Genomic DNA, 20,300 nt, shown 5'->3' on the forward strand with positions numbered 1-20,300 from the left:
TCCTTGAGCCTCACACACCCCATTACAACTCTGTATCTTATAATTAAATTGAATCTGCCAGTTACCTCTCAGCAAGGCAGCAATTCAAGTTCATTGGAGGCTTTCTTTGCTTATTTTCACTTATTTATTTATTTAGTAATTATTTATCTAGCTATCCATACAGCTAGATGGAGGCCCTAGCCCAATGTTTCTTTTGCCTTCAAAAACAAAAAAGCTTAAATGCCATCTCTCCCACTTTGGGATGGGGAGAGGAGGGGAGGAGGCGAGAATGGCAGAGCTGGTTCCCAGGGTGAGCTCCTGCTGGGGGGATAACTCTTCAGGGTAAGGTCAAGGCCACAGGGGTAGATTCATCTGCCTGCTAGGCATGGCTTGGATCCTGTCCTGGATTCTACCTACCCTTTTTTTTTTTTTGTCAAAGATAATTTATAGCTGGCCCATGAATTCCAGAAATCTCCAAGGAAGCCCCTTGGAGGCCCCAGACAAGGAGCTTCATCCTGAGGGACCAGAACAGGGATCGGAGAATGAGGAAACCAGGTTGTGACTGGGTATTGTTAGCAACTAACACACCCACAGGGCTTTGCAGTTGAAGAAGCAAGAGGATGTTCTTCATTAACCCTCCATATTCATGGAGGAGGACGGGAGATCAGAGAGGTTTCACTCTCTCCTGCCCAAAGTCACCCAGTTGCTGATGGCAGAACTGGGATTTGAACACAATGCTTAGGGTAAAACCCAGTTCCTCTACTTCCCTCAGAGGCCTAGATCTAAGCTGGCAGCCCAGCACAAAAATCAAAGCTCCTTTCTTCTCTCCAAAGATAACCTTTCAGCAGTGAGGGGGCAAAAGAGAGTGTGAGAGCTTTGAGTCAGGAATCAGCCTCAAACAGATCCAGGGGAGTGATGCTGAACCACCAGCCATCACTTAATAAGAACATGAAAGTTTACTTACCAGAGGCCAGCCCAGCGGGAGGTTGATTGCTAATAGGTATGCCAGGGCCTGTGCAAGCCCTGTACATCAATAGCTGAGCCCTAGAGAGGTGACCCCATTTGGGGCCATACAACCTAGCAGCCCCACCAGATCAGAGGACGAGGGCCACTGGGACGGTGTGAGAGGGTGTGTGTTTATATGTGTGCATGCTCATGTGTTAAAGTATGAGAATGGGAAGGAATTCCAGACTCCCACTGACTTCTTAGACTGAAATTTCCTCCAAAGAGAAAAATGGTATTCATTCACCACCTCCTTCACCTCTGCCTACCTAGTTTCACCAGTACCCATTTACTGGGTCATTTGTGAGCTGTGTCATGCTTCTTGGAATAGGATCGAAAAGGCCTGGGTCCACATTGGCCCTTCCTGGGTCTCTTCAGGAATAATTGTGTTTCCAAGGTTTTCAGCACACATGGGAGGTGGGGATCAGTGTGCTTCTGTGGCCTGCTTTCTCATATGAGCCATCAGGGACCTTGACTCGGGTTCTGACCAGTCCACAGAGCATGGTCATGGCAATGTGAAGGAGGGCCTGAACTGCAGGAGGATTTATGCTTCTTGCTCATCTGGAGAAAGTTCTCTGGCCAGGACCCAGCAAGGGAGGCTGGGCTAGGACAAAGAAGGTCTTTTAGCTGAGGGGCCTGGTGATCAGGAAATACTGGCTATCCGGTTTCCAAGCTTTGGATGGGAGGGCCAGGTTCTCTCCTGACTCTGAGGTCGAAAGAAGCCAGCCCAGGAAGCTTGGACCATTGGCCCCCGCAGCTCTTGGGAGTTCTCATACAGGATGGTGGGCTCTCCAACTGCCTCTTGGCTCTTGGTTGGAGATGCCCACCTTCAGTTTCCAGGAGAAGTCCCGGGTCATGATGCGGATTAGAGACGATGTATGCAAAATACTAGGAAGTGAAGTTTAGATGTGTGGGACCAAGGCTGGGTGCGTTGTAAGTGCCCCATCAATAGTAGTTAGTTATACAAATAACATAATAAAGTATAGGGTGTGTTACAGTGCTCTAAGATCAACTTGAGGACTCCAGTTTTGTGGTTTAACTGAGGCTTCTGTACTGTCAGAATTAAGATAACACCCACAGCTGCTCAGGGAGCAGTGTACTCAGCCTTTGGGGAAAAGGTTTGTCCAATGGCTGTCCTGCTAGCGCCTACCAGTCCTGGTTTGCACAGTAAACCAGGTTGATGTTTTGCAGAAACAGAGGAGCAGATGTTTTGCAGAAACAGAGGAGCAGATCTTGAAACCTGGTCATTGTTAGCCTGGCCAGCAGTCACTGAGCTGCAGAGTGAGTACAAGGTGCGTACTAGGCATTGGAGGTAGAAAGAAGGTTCAAGCCCAGTCTTGGGATCTTACAAAGAAGTCAAGAAGTTGGAACAAATACACAGAAAGATCTAAAGAGAGATCTATCATGACATGTCTAGTTCAAGCAGGTGAGAAAAGGTTCTATCTGGCACTGCACAGACCATATGGAGGGGAGTGCCCTGCACTTCAGTCATGCTTTCAGGAGCACACGGACAAAGCTGGGGGCACTCAGAGGAGGGGGCCGGGACAGCAAGGGTCTGGAAGTCTAGCCATAAGAGGCATGGGAGGGAGCCTGGTTGTGCAGTAGGAGAGAGAGAAGACCACCTGCAGGACTTTAGGGAAAGAATCAGGACCAGGTGGTAGGGATTCTAGGGAGGTAGGTTTCAACTCAGGAGCGGGAGGAAGCTGCCTTTAGTGCAAGCTGTCTAGGGCATAGGCTTTGCTCTTCCCAAGGACTCAGGTGGGACCAGTGCCCAGGGATGATAGTCTATCGGCCCATCCTGCTGGGCCTGGGATGTAGATATAGCCAGGAGGGTGGACATCTAGTACCAGATTAGAAGAGCCGACTGTGCGTATTTTTCCCCAATTTGGCATTCAGTGATGTCACACCCGTAGCTTCAATTTACACTAAGGGAGTTGGCACAACTGCAACAGGGTTCTTCTCTCTTCTCCCCTCTCCCCATCCCCTTCTTCACCCCTCCCAAAAACTGGTTTCCTAGCACACCACTGGCAGAGCTTTGACATCTGAGGAGAGGACCATTTACCCTGGTTCCGGCTTCTAGACCTTTCATAGATGTGACTAAGGCCCTCCACCTGTGGTTTCTGCTTCATTTAAGGTGAGTCACCATCCCTCCATGCCTCATCCTGTTTTTCTGACTGCTGAGCTGAGCTGCGGAAGTCCGGCCAGAGAAGCATGCAGGTATGGCCAGGAGAGCTCATGTGGTTCACTCCCCTTCTCCTGGCAGAACTGACATCCAGTCATTCCAGCAAAGTCGTGACCTGTCTTTAAAGTCTCCAGATGGGGCAAGCTCACAACCTCTCCATGGGCACAGCTCACAACCTGCTCCTCTAAGGGCAGCAAATTCTTCCCAGTGCTCCTCTGGAAGCTCTCACTGTACTCTTTTGCAAATACTTGGAAGGGCAGAAGATGGATTCCTTACCATCCATAGTCTAGGATAACAATAAGTAGCCCGATTTGAAGTCCTGAAGGCAAGGACTTACTACCCTGGGCACCTCCTGGGCAGTGTGATAAAACAGCTAAAATGTATCACCAGGCATGGTGTTAAGCACGTTACATAAATTATCTTATTTAACTCTGACACCAACCCTATGAAGAGGGACTATGATGGTCCTGATTGCACAGCTGAGGAAACTGATGTTTGCACAGGTTAAATACCTTTCCTAGTGTCAGCTCATCTATAAGAGGACTGAGACAAGACTTGAATCTGGGCCTCTGACTTCAGAGCCTGAGCTCAATTAAATCCTGCCACTCCCTTCAGGTGCAGTTTGCCACTCACAGATCTAAATCTGCTCAGGAGACACAGTTCCCCTAATTTTCCCTAAGAGGAGCATTGGGTGGAATAGAGCCTGCAGGCTGCTCAGAGGGTGCTGAGTCAGGGAGCCATCACCCAAATTCCTTCTGGCTGGGGCCTCAGGGAAGCCTGGCTGTCATGGAGAGAGAGGCAGCAGAGAGAAGCTCTGGGGATAGCCAGCTCTCAAGGTAGAGCACTTGGCAGCCTAGCCTGATTGCCCCCTCCTACTCCTGTGTTCCCTGTCTGAGACTGAGTTCTGGCTCAGACACCAGTGACCTGGTGTCTCCTGGGCGCCTCCCTGCTTGGGGCAGACGCTGGCCTGCTTTCCTGGAGATCTGGCTCTGTTCTAATTACCTGGGTGACCTTGGGTGAGTCATCTAATCTTTCTGGGCTTCAATTTCTTCATTTGAGAAATAGAGTTTGAAGTAGGGTAGGAGACTTAATTGGGTGTCTGAAGATCTCTAGGGGACCTCAGTTAAGAGGGCAAGTGAGTTTGCATACAAAATTAAATATAGGCCAGGTGCAGTGGCTTAATCCTAGTACTTTGGGAGGCTGAGGTGGGAGGATCACTTGAGCGCAGAAGTTTGAGACCAGCCTAGGCAACATAATGAGAACTTGTCTCTACAAAAAATAAAATGATTAGCCGGATATGGTAGCATATGCCTATAGTCCCAGCTACTCAGGAGGCTGAGGCAGAAGGATCACCTGGCCCAGGAGGTTGAGGTTGCCATGAGCTGTGATTGTGCCACTGCACTCCAACTTTGGCAATAGCATGAGACACTGATTCAAAGAAAAAAAAATACGTATGCCTCTTTCTAGGGCTTTCATCATATTCTCAAAGAGGCTGATGTTTCTTATCCCCCCCTCCCCCCAGTCTGAGTTCATGTGGGTTGCTATAACAGAATACCATAGACTGCATGGCCTATAGACAATAGAAATTTATTTTTCATGGTTCCGGAGACTGAGAAGTTCAAGATCAAGGCAGATTTGGTGTCTACTGAGGGCTAGCTCTCTGGCTTATAGACAGCATAGCACCTTTTCACTGTGTCTTCACATGGTGGAAGGGCCAAAGAAGCTCCCTCAAACCTCTTTTTTTTTTTTTTTTGAGTTGGAATCTCACTCTGTCGCCCAGACTGGAGTGCAGTGGCCACTCCCGGCCACTGCAGCCTCGACCTGCTGGGCTCCGGTGATCCTTCTGCCTCAGCCTTCCAAGTAGCCGGAATTACAGGCATGTGCTACCACGCTCGGCTGATTTTTTGACTTATTGTAGAGATGAGGTCTCGCTGCCCAGGTGGGTCTCGAACCTGCGGGCTCAGGCAATCCACTCACCTCAGCCTCCCAAAGGTGTGGGATTACAGGTTGAGCCACCGAGCCCGGCTCAGTCCTCTCTTATAAGGGCACTTATAATCCCATTTGTGATGGTGCCACCCTCATGACCTCATTACCTCCCAAAGGACACCCCTCCTAATTTCATTACCTTTGGGGTGAATATTTCAATATATAAATGGAGGGGCACACAAACATTCAGATCATAGCAGCCTCCAAACGAAGAACCTCAACTAAAAGTGATCCTAAAATCCCTCTGGCATTTGAATTTGTCAGGGCCTAATACCTCCACTTTCTTGAGCATTGTAGCTTAACAATGAAGCCCACCATAAGAAATGAGGTCCAGGGGGAGAATTCCTTCTACTTTTTATCAAATGAACTTTTTTCTGAGTGATGAGAGCTCTGTGGATGAGGTGAATTTCAGCATTACCCCTGGCACAGCACAAAGGCAGGGAGGGCAGCCTGCTTGTCTGTCTCTTTCTGCAACACCCACAGGGGCACTTAGCTTCCATAGGGAGAGACTGCCAGAGGGGACAACTGGGACCCTCCCTTCCTTGAGGGCTGGAGGAAGAACCATGGGGTTCCAAGGCTGGGGGGTAGTGACCCCACAGGTATTTCTGAGAGTAGCTAGTATAGCCATCTATTCAGTTTTCACACTGTTTGCACTAGATTAACACCTGTTTCTTTGTGTATTTTCTTATGCCTCTGGTCTTGTGTACTTATTTGTATCTTGTGCGTTAGTGAGAAATGTCATAGAATGTTAGAACCAGGAAGGAACCTCAGAAATCACCCCCAATCAACCTTCTACAGAGGAGGAAATGAAAACTCACAGGAGGGGAAGGATCCTCTCAGAGTCACCCCAGGGCAGAGCTGTATCTTTCCCAGCCTGCAAGTTCCCTGAATGGCAGGGATGAACATCCTCTGTCCATTTTTCCAGTCTTGTTTCCTGACCCTCCCCATAGCCCACATAAGGCTAGTCTGAGCAGTTCTGAGAACATGGCCTGATGATTCCAGTTCTGTGCCTCTGCCCTTGCTGTTTCTTCACCAGAGATTCTTGTACCCTCTTCAAGCAGCTCATCCCACTCACACTTCAAGACCCCTCAAGAAACTCTCTCTGGGTATTTTACCCATCCATGCAGATGGGCAAACCCCTGCCTTGTACATACCCTTGTTATGAGACTCCTCATAGATGTGGCAATAGTTTGGGATTTTTGCCCCACCCTTTCAACTGTACAATGAGGACTCTCTCTATTAATCCTGGCATCTCTAGTACCTAGCACAGAGTCTAGGACACAGTAAGCACTCAGTGAATACTTACATGTGATGAGTGACTCCACAGACAGGATGATCCTGTCCTAATATCCAACAGATTGCCTTTTTTTTTTTGAGTTGGAATCTTACTCTGTTGCCTAGGCTGGAGTGCAGTGGCATACACACGGCTACTGCAGCCTTGACCTGCTGGGCTCGAGTGATCCTTCCTCCTCAGCCTTCCAAGTAGCTGGAACTACATGTGCATGCCACTATGTCCGGCTAATTGTTTTTTTTTATGGATTGTAGAAATGAGGTCTTGCTAAGTTGTCCAGGCTGGTCTCAAACCCCTGCATTTAGGCAATCATCTTGCCTCTGCCTTCCAAAGTGCTGGGATTACAGGTGTGAGCCACCATACCCAGCCCAGATCGCCATTTGGTTTAGCACCTTATGTCCATTCAAAATCTTGGGGGCCAAGGTGAGGGCTGAGGTCTGAGATCCTCTCTACTGGTTTGAGAACAGAACTCTGGGCAGGGCTCCAACCTTACACCTATCTATCATTGTACGCCCCTCCTTTTACAAAAATATGACAGAAGTCAGCCTCAGGTATGGGTTGGCCTTATGTGGCTAACCTTGCAGTCATTTGTTTAGGTTTTCATCTGAGTTTTTCCTAATCATTCATTCATTCATTCATTCATTCATTCAACATTCATTGGAAGCTCACTATGTGTAAGTTCTGGTTGCTATGGATATTGTGCTGGACAAGATAGGCAGTGATTTTTGCCTACCTGGGTTCCCATTTTAGACAGCATCTTACACATAACTTATGGTAGGAAGTTCACGTATTATTTAATGTCCTGGGGCCTCAGCATCTTTATCTGCAAAATGCTCACACTAAAGCCTATCTCAAGCTGGCAGTGTGTTCCCCCACCATGCTGTGGCCCTGTGTGTGGCTGGGGCCTGCTACTGCAGTTGGTTGGAATTCAGGTGCACACGTACATATGCACTTATTAATTTGCCTCCTTTCTTTCCTGGAGCTTTGCTTTCCGAGGCCCATTGAGAGGTCCCTTTTCAATCAGCTGAGGAAAAAGGGATTCATTCCTGAGGCACAAGTGAAGTTCCCTGTGCTGGAATCCAAAAGGAAGGATAAGCATTTACTCAGCGCCTACTGCATACTCAGCACCTTGCCACATGCACGGTCATGCTGTTTACTCCATACTGTAACTGGGAAGGGGGATGGCTTTCTCTACCTCTCAGATGAGGAAACCGGGGCTTAGAGAGCCTAAAGGATTTCCTCAGTGTCCCATAGCTAGCCAGGTATGGAGCGAACTGAGGACCCCAGCATTTCCTGCTGGTGGCCACTCAACCTCTGGGGGACTCAGGCAGCATGGAAGGAAGAAAGAAATAGAATGTCACAAAGCCCTCTTTCAATAAAAGGCTCAGCAAAATGTTTGTCTTGGCAGCGCTTCATATCGACCCGGTGTGTGGCACATGGATTAAGTATGCAGTTGGGTGGTCTTTAAAGGATGAACATTTTCTCTAGGATCAATAAGCTGAGTGAGTTTGGGTCTAAATTCATCAAAATGTCACCCGTAACAAATTTAATACTTCTGTACTCAGGTCAGTTCGATGGCGGGGCAGAATCCAGGGAATGCCAAGTCCTTGGGAAAAAGGTCTGGGGCAAATGTTGGACCAGTGTGGGGCCGATAACCCAGCATAGAAGATCCTAGAAGGCAACCAGCACCCTAGACACTGACTATCCTTCCTCTGTTTTAGATGTCATCTTTACCTTAGGGAGAAAAACTGAGTGATGAGTTTTAGGTTCTTCGCATAGAAAGGGCCTTTCAAGGTCACTCATTGCCACCCTCACATCACCCTCACTTTATATAGCAGCTCAGAGAAATAGTAATATTGTTTCCCCTTGAGTCCTTCTCAAGACAGAGAGCTCATTACTTTGCAAGCTGTGTTTCTCATTTTTGGTGAGCTTGAATAATTTTAAAAATTCTTCCATATTGAGCTCAAGTATCCCCTACTACCCTGCAACTTTGACTCGTTAGTCTCAAATCTGCACCATGTGGCAACACAGAATGAGATCAATCCTTCTTCCATCCAATTACCCCAAAGTTTAGCAGACAGTGTTCTCTTTTCCAAGAGAAACAACCTTTAGGATGTTTTGTGCCCAGGATGCTTGCAGCCCAGGAAATACACCTTGGCATCTCTGCACATTTCAGACCCTTATTTCTTTCCTTGGTCCTTCCTCAGCCTCCCACAAAGAAGGAGGAGGGCAAAATGGGAATTCACGGGAGGATATCCTCGGGTCACACTCTAGGGAAGCAAAAGGATGATCTTGGATTTTGATGAGGACTTTCTCATAAGTATGACTCGGTGTGACTACATGCTGATACAAGTGGGAGTGTATATGTGCACATGTGTGGGGATGGCATGAGAATTTGGAATGCAGTGTGCTCCTGTAGGTGGACGCATGGCGGGCAGAGAGTATCACAAATGTGTGAGAACATGTGGGGTGCACGGGTGAGCGTGTTTTCGTGTATGCATGCTGCCTTAGCACTATGGAGAGTTCTTGAAATGTGTGTGGCTAACTGTTCCTGACCAACAGGCTCTGGTGCTCTGACTTAGCACTAGTCCTGCTCCTTGTCTCAGTGACTGGCCCACGTCTTTGGAGATGTATAAGTTCTAGACTCTCCTATCACGCCTAGTCTGGACTTACTGACTCCAAAAAGAAAAGGGGGTGCCATGTACTGAGGACCATCTATGAACAAGTGTCTGCTCTGTGAGACGCTTTTCATACACACTCTCATTTACCTACACCATGCTCAGAGACAGTAATTTACCTCTACACGGTTAATGAAAACACCAAGGATCAGCAAGGGTGCACAACTATCTGAGGCCGCACAGCTAGAGAACAGCAGAACCAGATCTGGATCAAGCCTGAAGCCCATGCTCTGTCCACGGGATACCTCTATGAAACAATGCCCAAGAAAGGTCTTTGCACCAGAGCTCACCAATGTCTCTGAGAGGCTCTCTCTTCCTACCGCCGACATCCCTGGAGGATGGACAGGTGAGTCTAGGACAGATGATGGCAGTATGGGCTCCAGGAGCCCTTGGGATTTATTACGTGAGAGGGTAGTCAGCTCCCAAACACAGGTGAGTGTAAAAGCCAATCTCGTAAATTCCATCCAGGGCCAGAGGAGTTCAGGCTGCTCTGTCAGTGATGACTTCCTCTGGTGCCTGGGGCTGCAGTGCTTATTTTCCTAAGTCCTCCTGCTTGTTGTCTGAGCATTTATCCCTCTGATTTACTTATTACATTTCTATGGGGCCTAATCCTCGCAGAGTGCTCAGTGTTCCCGGGAATTGCTCTCTAATTTAACCAGTAGCTTCTCTCATAAACAAACAGAGCCTGGTTTCATATAGAAAGCCAGTAGAAGAGGAAAACTGGGGAGCCAGAGAGTGAGAGAAGAGGGGCACAAAGAACAGGACAGAAGAGGAGAGCATGCTCCGGGCCCTAGAGCACGGAGCTCACTGAAGGGGACAGCATTTGTGTCTGGCTTTGCACTTGGGGCTGGACAATTCTTACAGGTTACCACTGCTGGAGAGCATAATCGCCAAGCATCTCTGCTCCCATGACCCCCTGCCTCCTCCCACTACTGTGCTATATTTATCGGTTCATGTATCTGTCTGTCTCTTTGGATTGTAAGGTCCTTAGAAGCAGTAGTCAAATCATCTTGGCTTGCTAGATATACTTGGCACTTGCCATATATTCCCAGGAGAAGGATTGCTGGATTGTATGGAAGGTCAATTTCTAGTTCCTTTAACTATTGCCATGCTATTTTCCATAGAGGTTGGACTAGTTTGCACTCCCACCAACAGTGTAGAAGTGTCCCCTTTTCTCTGCACCTCCACCAGCATCTATTATTTATTTATTTTTTTGAGTTGGAGTCTCACTCTATCACCCAGACTAGAGTGCAGTGGCCACTCCCAGTCACCGCAGCCTCGACCTGCTGGGCTCCAGTGATCTTCCGCCTCAGCCTTCCGAGTAGCTGGAACTACGGGCGCCTGCTACCACACCCGGCTCATTTTTTTTTTTTTTTTTTATTGTAGAGATGAGGTCTCGTCAAGTTGCCCAGGCGGGTCTCGAACCCGTGGGCTCAGGCAATCCACTCACCTCAGCCTCCCAAAGGCGCGGGATTATAGGCTGAGCCACCGAGTCCGGCTTATTTTTTGATTTATTAATGATAGCCATCCTAACTGGGATTAGGTAGGATTTCAATGTGGTTTTGATTTGCATTTCTCTGATGATTAGGCTGAGCATTTTTTCATGTATCTTTGGCTGCTTGTATGTCTTCTTTTGAGAAATGTCTATTCATATCCTCAGCCATGAATAGGGTTGTTTGTTTTTTTCCTTTTGGCTCATTTGAGTTCCTTGTAGATCCTGGATGTTAAGCCTTTGCCAGATACACAATTAGCAAATATTTTTTCTCATTCTGTGGGTTGTACAAAATGGAGTTTTGATAAATGCATATATTGTGGAATGAATAAATCATACAGAATTAACATATCCATTACCCCACATATTTAGCAAGTTTTGGGGTGTGTGTGAGAACATTTCAAATCTACTCTCTGGGCAATACATTGTTATTAACTATAATCACCATGTTGTACAATAGCTAGGAGTCTCCTCTTGAGCCAGGACTAGGTCTCAGAGCCAGAGCAGGAGATCAGGCACCTCACAGGATGGCCTCTGTTGTCTTGAAGAGGTAGGAAGGGGAATTGGAGGGGACAAAGGGAGGCTGCTGGAAAGGGGGCAGCCATTTACTGAGCACTCATACCTGAGGCGGGTATCCATAGTTCCATTTCACAGACGGGAAAACAGAGCCTCTGGACTAATGCAGCTTGCCCAAGGCCGCACAGCTATGTGACAGTGGGGCTGGAACCCAAGTCCACCCACCCCAAAGCCAGATTCCCCCCTATTTGGTCCTGATGTTGCCTATGTGATTTGTCTGGCCTTGCTGGGTGATCTTGAGCAAATCATTGAGACTCGCTGGGCTTCAGTCTTCTCATCTCTCAAAGGAGGGGTGGACTCTCTACTGAGTCCTCTGCAGGACCTGTCCTCCAGCTCAGGTCAGACTAGGCTCAGTGCCTACCGCTGCCTGCTGCAGGGACACACTGCTTGCTAGGAGGCCTGAGTCTCACCCGCAGCAGCCCAGTGGTACCTTTATCAGCCTCACTAAAACCTAGTTTGTGTTTCTGCCTTCGGTGTTTTGCCTGTGCGAGTTGGTATCAGAACGTACTCCCCTGATGCCGCCAGAGCAATAATCCAGACATGGTTCAGGGGTTTAGTGGAAATCCTCTGCTATAGCGGAAGAAAGTGAAGCCCAGCGAAGCAAGGATTTCAGAAGATGCAAAAATCTGTCCATTTACCTTCCAAATCCAGGCTGCACGGCAGGGACAGCTGAGAAGTAGGCAGATGGATGCCCTCAGTTCTGGGTCAGTTGGGGAAGGGGTGAGAACTGTGTGCAGAAGTCTCAAGTCTAAAGCCCTACGAGGAAGCAAGGGGAAGGTCACCAAGCACTCACGAAAAGGTTAAAAGATCAGGATTTGACCTTAATCGAGAGTGCGGATAGCACAATAGCCACATGCTACTGTGGCTGTCACTATTAGGCCCTCACAACACTGACATAAGAAGCATTATCCTTACTTTTGGAATGAGGCTCAGAAAGCCTAAGTGACTTGTCCAACATCATCCAGCCTATAAATGACAAAGCACAGCAGAGCTGCTCGTTGCTAACAGAGGGACACTGCTGTGTGTTCTCGACAGTCAGACCCTCCTGTCTCTCCCCTATTCATCCCACTACGCGTCCTCATGGAAAATTACCCTGATGTGATCAGCCTGCTACCTGCTCCGGTGTGTTCCTGGAGCCTCCTTCACCTGACACCGATCTGTGGTCCTATACCTTACTGTTGTCCTCCACTGACTGTGGACTCTTTTCAAGCCAAGGGAAAGATGTACCCCCGTTCTAGACTTGCCAACAGCTCTGGGGCAATAAGCTGTCTTTCTAAAATGAGGTTTTCCATTTCTGAAACTTCCAGGACTGCCAAACTGCAGGTTTTTTCCCCAGCTCAGGACAGCTGGGATCATGGCCAAGGTTGAGTTGGTCACAGGCCTTCCATCACCCACTATACCAAACCAGTGATAATGCCCAGACGAAGGCCCCAGCGCCTAGAGCATAGGCTAGCACACCGGAGCTTCTGTCTCATGCTTTGAATATTTACATGTCTAGACAGAAAATGAATATACAAAGGAGTCTAGCATGATGAGTACAGTATGTGTGCTGTGGAGTTAGACAGATCTGGTTTGAATCCTAGCTGCATCACTTATGAATTGTGAGACCCTGGGCAAAACATTAACTCCTTTCTGAGCCTGTTTCCCTCTTTATAAAATGGAAATAATAATACCACCCATTTCAAGGTGCTGCTGTGGCAGTATAATGAGAGCAGGCACTCAGAACAGTGCCTGGCACGGGCAAGACTCCCTAAACGGAGGCTCCTGCTGTCATGCCCTGTGGCCCGTGGAAATGCCTGTCTTCTCCATTTGGAGAGTAACAGCTGACGGCAGACTGGAGGCCGCCAGGTAGGGAGGCTGCCTGTGTGTAGGGCCTGCTGGGGAGGTTGCTGGTGACTGCAGGCTTTCAGAAGGCATTACAAGTCATTGTTTTAATCAATACTATATTATTTCCTCCACGGCAACTATCCCCATGTTTATTATGTGTAAATAGGGTTTTTCAATGATGTGAATGTGTTAGCTTAATGTAGCTGACATTCAGCGTTTGCAATCTGGTGGCTGCCCCCCAGGACCTCCAGGAAAATGAGATGATGTATCCCTCACAAAGCCGTCCTCATGAGTGAAATTTGAGCGGCGGTGGCGGTAGTCAGGGCACACACTTCAGTCGTGGACTGCGTGCTTGAGCAAGGAAAACAGACAATCAACGTGAGCCTGGGATTACGGTCCAGGGAGTGTGTGGCTGGCTGGTGCCCTGGAAGTAGAGTGTTGGCATCCCCATCTCTTTGTTGCCAGATTTAGATCCTGTACAACTTATTCCAGCGCCTCTACTGTCTGACCAGCTCTTGTGGATGCCGCTTCTCCTGCCTGACTCTGAATTTGTCAAAGTTCACCCTCTCTGACAGCTGCTCCCCAATCTCCTGGATTCTCAGATGGTCCCCTTCCTTTCTTCCCAATACGATGCCCCTGGTAGTCTGAAATCTCATTTTGTACTTGATTCTCTGAACTCGGCTCCGTTCCGTGGGTGTGGCCTGGTAGGCTGTGCAGGCAGGCACAGTGAAGCAAAGGCGGCCTTTTTAAATGTGCTCCTTCCGTACAAGGGTGCTCAGAATAACACCAGCAACAGCACTATCAGCTTCTCTCCCTTGCTCCCAGTGGACTAAAGCTGAAGCAAGAGGGCTTTCATCTAGATTTAGGGGACAGCTTTCCCCCCTTGATGTCCTTCAAGTTGCAGGCCAGATGCCACTACCACACATGGGTCACCCTCAACAGGCCAGAGCCTCAATAATGGGCGTTTAACTCAATCATGCCAGACATCAGACAACTTCAAATTCATTTGCAGTCCTCTCCAGAGTGCACCGTAAAGGAATTAACCTTTACCAAGATCATTTGTGGAACTTTATCCACAGGATGGGCTTCTATCCCCCCCCCCCCTTTTTTAAGCAAAGTTTGGAAGCAGAGGGTTGAATGGGAAAACTGCTTGATGTTCTTCAAGCCAAATGGCAAAGAGGGCCTGCAGGAAGCCGCCGCTAAGAAATGTGGGAAGGAACGGATCAGTGCCTGGCACTCCACGCCAGTCTGTTCCTCTGTCCAGAATGCTTGTCACACTCTGGGGGACCATCTAGCCAAAAGGTACCACATAAATGTAACCATATCTAATACCACATAAATGTAAACGACTGCTGCTATCATTAAGTTCCGTCTGTGTGTCTTAAACCTACTGCACAAAACGTGACTGGACTCGGGCTTTGGCTTCCCCACGCTGCCTGAGAGATAGGAGGGAGGTGTTTTTCTTGGCAAATAAATATGATATCATAAGCCCTGGCAGGATTCCAGCCTGAGTAATGGCCGTCTGCCTTCCTAATTCCCTCAGCAGCTTGGAACAGGAACATTATTCTTTACTTCCTCTCTTTCAAAACAAACTCCCTATTGGAGAGCATTACTCAGCTGCAGGATCCCTCCCAGACACAGTAGCATTCTGGTGATGGGACGTGAAGGATGAGTTCAGATTACAGCGCACATTTGGGAAAACCCAGCAAGACATTGGGCCTGGAAAAGGCACCTGAGGACCTTGAATTAGAGCGGCCACTCTTCACGTGTCCTTGTTCGTGAGGAACACACAGCGAAAATCAATAAAAATCACATTGCTCAGTGCTGCCATTTCCGTGGTCTAAATCATTATGGAGTAAGTAGGTAACTAGGTAATCCAACTTGAGCTAGACGGTTACTGTCAACTACAAAGTTGTCTTGCTGAGATCTGCTCACTGAACATGAGCGGGCGGAAGGGCCCTGGGGCTTCTCTGCTCACACGGACACTGCTGCCTCTGAGCATGTAACCCCTCTCACACTTTGCTTGTCATTAGTTCTTTGTAATAACAGTTAGAGGGGGTGAGTATTGTTACCCTGCATTTTATCAACTGAAACAAGGAGGCTCAACGAGTTTAATTAGATGACTTGTTCAGGATCACAAAATAAACTCGCAAAAGTAGGAGCTTAACTCAGGTCTTGTGGTTTCAAATCCAATTTTTACAATGCCATATCCAACCTCAGCACTTTTTCTAGGTTGTGAGGACTTGAGTGTTGCCATTTGCCCTTGTGGCAATAGCTGTTACAGGGTAGTACTGTGGGTTGGGTGTGGTGCTTATGCCTGTAATCCCAGCATTTTGAGAGAGGATCACCTGAGTCCAGGAGTTAAAGATCAGCCTAGGCAACATAGCAGGGTATGGTGGCGCATGCCTTTAGTCCCAGCTACTTGAGAGGCTGAGGCAGAAGGATTGCTTGAGTCTAGGATGTTGAGCTTTCCAACCAGTAGCTGTGATGGTGCCACTGCACTCCAACCTGGGTGACAGAGTGAGACGATGACTCAAATAACAACAACAACAACAACAAAACAAAACAAGGCGGTACCATTAAGGCACTGAGTCAGGAGCTAGGCGTGGTGTCACATCACTTGGCCACTGATATGCTGGGAGCTCCTTGGCAGTCAGTCATTCAGATGAGGATAATACCTGCCTGGTTCACAGGGAGGTCTTGAGGCAGGTATGTGGCAAGGGACCTTAAAGCACTGGGAAAAGGGCAAATCAGCATGCAAGGGCTTGAGTCAGTCAATAAACATTGAACACCTCCTATGATGACACAACCGTAAACAAGCTAGAGTCCCTGCCTCAAGATGCTGGTTGTCTAGTGGGAGAGATAAGTCAACATACAATGACAATACAGTGGTATGGATACTCCAGTGAGAGACAACCAGAGCAGCATGGCATCCAAGCTGAAACCCAGAGGACAAACAGGGGACAGGCAGGTGAAGGAGAGGCTGCTGACGTCAGAAAGAGCACATTCTGCTCTGGTGATGGCATGCTTGGTCTGGACCTGAGCAGGGCTGGAAGGGAGCTGGTGAGGCATGAGGTGGAGGTTAGCCAGAACACTAGCAGATGCCAGCTGGACAGTTTTCCAACCAGGAGCTGTGAGTCCTGAAGCTGTCATGTCCCCAAAGTCACAAACCTTCCCTTGTTCCAGCTCCATAGCCTGAAAAGTTGTCTTTCTTCTTGCAATTCACTTCGCCTTCCATTGTGAATGGAGGAGAAGTCAGACACACACCCAAACCAGAGAAGACAGCCCCAATCCCTGACTCAAAAAAATTCACTGTGCTTTATCCAACGGATGGACCGTAATCTGGGAGATGTTCATTTAATATATTTCTGCCTCTGAATGGCTTTTACTTTTCACTAAATTGAAACCGCAGTACAATATATGTGAATGATTAGGTTGTGTAATACATTCCAGCAAATTTAGATTAGGAATGATTATGACTTAAGTAAAATAGTTGAACACAATTCTTACCACCATCTATCTTTTCTCTTCTTTTTAGTGTTCGTGGGGGTGATTGAATGCAAGGAATGAATGACTCCAAGGAGAGCTGGGGCCTTGGTGCAGGCGGGGACTGAGGACTGTCTTTGGAAGGCTCCGGGAAGGAGGGAGAGGCTGACTAAAAAACTCATATCTAGGGTATGGGGAGAGGGCACTGGACCACGAGGCAGATTGGGGCTAAGTCCTAGATTAGCCACTTGCTAGCTGTGTGATCTTAGGTAAGTTACTTAAACTCCCTGAGTCTTAGTTTTCCATAAGGAAAATGGGCTTTATTATTTCCAGTTCATGGGAACATTGTGGGATGAAATAAGATCAGGGATGTGACAGCAATACTTTTAGAGATGGAGAGCTCAGGTGGGGAGTCAAAGTCCTGATCGGGTTCTGACTCTAATATTTATTAGAGCTGTGTGACCTTGTCTTTTGTTACTCAGCCTCTCTGAGCCTCAGTTTCCTAATCCACAAAATGGGAATAACTGTACTTGACCATGGGTATGCTTGGGAGAGGCTTAAATGGGAGTTTTTTCCATATTAAAAGTGCTTTGCAAAATGTAAGCCAACTGGAAGGACTATCTCTATTGGCTGGTAGGAGTGGGGATAGGAGTCTGGGGGGATCTGGGGACACTTCTTCCCTGGAATAGCAGCCTGCAATGGTTCGGGTGAAACCTTGCTGGGGCCCTGGGGCAGGGAGGGGAAGGAGAGAAGCCTTTGGCGGAATTTCCCTTTGGAGTCCTAAACCTCATGCCAACTCTGGGAACTCCAGCCCTCCTCACCCTGCTTTATTTTCCCTACGGCATTGAACACATCATAACATTCTATATAATTTACCAGTTTATTATGCTTTTGTTTAGAGTCTGTCTCCCTGGTTCAAAGGCAAGGCCTCCAAGGGCAGGAAGCGGTTTCATTCCCCAATATATCCTAAGCACCTAAAGCACAGCCTGGCAATTAGGAGGTGTGCTCAGGAAATAGATGTCAAATGGACGGATTTATACGTGAGGCTAGAATCCTGTCTCCTGGGAATAGCTGAGATGAGGCAGGGAAGAAGGTGTTGTGGGGGAGCCAGGGGAAACCGAGGGCATTAGTCACTCCAACAGGTAGCTGGCTGCAGGGGATAGAAAGAATGACAATTTGGGGTGCGGAGCCTGGCACCCATTCTTCAAGGGAGCCACAAGACCCCAGGATTTTCCCAGAACCCCGAGCACCTGCAAGCTTGCTGCATTTCACGTTCCCTCCCAGCAAGCCGAGGAAAAGTCTTGCAATCAGAACCATTACTGCTGCCCCAAGCTGCTGCCTCTCGAGGTGCCTGCTTCCTACGGCTCTAGCTGGAGACAATATTTCTCTTCTGTTCATCATGGCAACAAGGACAACAAATAACATGATGGCAGATGAAGAGCCCTCCAAGCCCTCTAGAGCTGAAGGAGTCTGGGCTGTCGGCAGTGTCTGTGTGGAGGGCACAGAAGCTACAGCCTGTGTGGGGTATGGAGCTGCCCTCTGATTCCTCCTGGACTTGTGCACTGTGGCCAGCTTTGTTTGTGACCAGTGCCGCTCGTGGCCAAGGCAGGCAGGGCTTGGCAGCCACCTCCTGCCCACCCACCAGGAGTTCAGAGTCCCATGGGTTGGGGAAACTGATAGGCACCATTGAGAGCAAGCTGGCATTCCAGTAGGGGCTATGTGTGTCAGGTGTCTGGCTACATTCTTTTCTCCTCTCTTGACAACCCTGTGAAGTAGTAACTTTTGTGTGCAAAGGAGGAGATGGAAACTCGGTGAGGTTGGGTCATGGGTTCATGGTCACACAGTGTATGACACGGCAGTACTGGGCTAAGAACTCCCATATTTCTGAACCCACAGCACATCCTTTCTGCTACCCCATACTCTCTGTGATGCAGATACTCCCCATAGGGCGTGAGTACATTGCCTTACCTCCCAGGCTCAGTAACCTGACCAGTGTACCAGTTATTGATGCTTGAAAGATGTGCCCTGTGCCTCAACATAGTTTATACCACCACCTTTCATAACCTTGCCAGTGTCCTCATCCTCACGCCTACCCCCTTGGGCTTGGGCTGGACCCATCTTGGTGCCCTGGCTGCTGACTGAGGCCCTATTTCAGTTACCTTCTGAGAGCTCCTGTGTCTGGTCTGCCTATCCTTAGGAGTAGGCGCTGCCCCGTGAATATTAACCAGGGCCAACTGCAACAGAGCTTACCACAATCCTTGGGAAACTGATATTAACACCAGTATTGACACTCATGCTGGATTCTATTACTGAGCATTTATTGAGATCATATGGGAACCCAGGAACTGGACTCTGAGGTCTGTGTTCTTACCCATGATACTGTCCTGCCTCTTCCTCATTTGACATGGTCTTTGACCTTAACCACCTTGGCTATTCTGTTTTGTTAATATCCTCCTTCACACAGATTTCTAGAACTGAACCTAAAATTCCAGATGTGGTCTGACAAGCAAAACCCAGAGGGACATCACTTCCTTCTGTTTTGAACACCATTTGGTGATTCGTGCAGTCTGAGATCATACCCACTTTCCTAGGCCCTAAGTCCTGGGATTGGCTCTTATTGGGCTTTTCAGCCAGCCCCAGGGCTCTGCCCTAAGTCCGCAGGGCTCTGCTCTAAGTCCCCGGGTTTTCCAGATTTGGGCAGCAGTGGGCACACCTCTTGTGTGGCTGAGCTCCATAGTCCCCAGCTGTTCCCCATCACTTCCTCAGGGCTGCTGTCTGCCACGGCTTCACTCAGCCCTGCTGTGGCTCTCAGGGGATGAAGCAGAGGAAAGAGAACATGGTTTCAAGGAAGTGGGGGCGGAGGGCTGGGTGGCAGCGAGATAGCCTGTGAAGGTCACCGCCACTGCGTGTTGAGCGATCTGTCCCCATTTCAGCCTCAGTGGAAAAGTGATGGAGGGTGAAATTAGGGCCCGAGTCGTGACTGTTGGGGCTGCGGTATCCAGCTCAAGGAGGCTAGAGACACAGACAATCGACTCTGTCCTCCCAGATACCTTGGTAGGAGGGGCCGGGCTTCTTAGGACCTCTCCCTCACTGGTTATGCTGCCTAGGTCTTCCTTCCCCATTCCCCCCACTCCTCTTGTCAAAATGTATTTGTCCTGTGTGTCCCACTTCACTCATTCCCTTGAGGACTTGCCTTGTTGGAAAGTGATCTAAGGTGTTAACGTCTAACAGTTGACATGACGCTGGTGACCAGCCATACCCCAAGGGTACAAATCCTTTATCAGGAGAAGTCCTTGACCTAAGGGCATACATCCTGTAGGGTGACATTCCATGTGTTCTAATGGGATAATTGCATGGGGCAGCACCCCCCTCCCTATTATAACATCACTGTGCATGAAACCAGAGCTTCCTGATGAGGAGAAAATAGAAGTTCAGAGGGGTTCTGTATCTTGTCCAAGGTCCCAGGCATGCTCTTCCTGTCTAGCCTAGCACATCCTAACCATGCCCTGCATTGTATCTAAAGCCAAGGCCCACTCTGGGGTCCCTTCAGAGTGGTAGTGCTACTACCCTGGCATGTTTGAAGAAAGTCTCTGTCCTGCAGGCCTGGAGGGAGAGGGGCAGGAGAACTATAATGATCGCCAACCAGGGCCAACTGCAGCAGAGCTTACCACAATCCTTGGAAAACTGATATTAACACCAGTATTGACACTCATGCTGGATTCTATTACTGAGCATTTACCGAGATCATATGTCAGCCCAGGAACGGGACTCTGAGGTCTGTGTTCTTACCCATGATACTGA

The sequence above is a fragment of the Carlito syrichta genome, unplaced genomic scaffold (assembly GCF_000164805.1).
Source record: "Carlito syrichta isolate Samal-C Ts95f unplaced genomic scaffold, Tarsius_syrichta-2.0.1 Scaffold230023, whole genome shotgun sequence".
Classification (NCBI taxonomy): domain Eukaryota; kingdom Metazoa; phylum Chordata; class Mammalia; order Primates; family Tarsiidae; genus Carlito; species Carlito syrichta.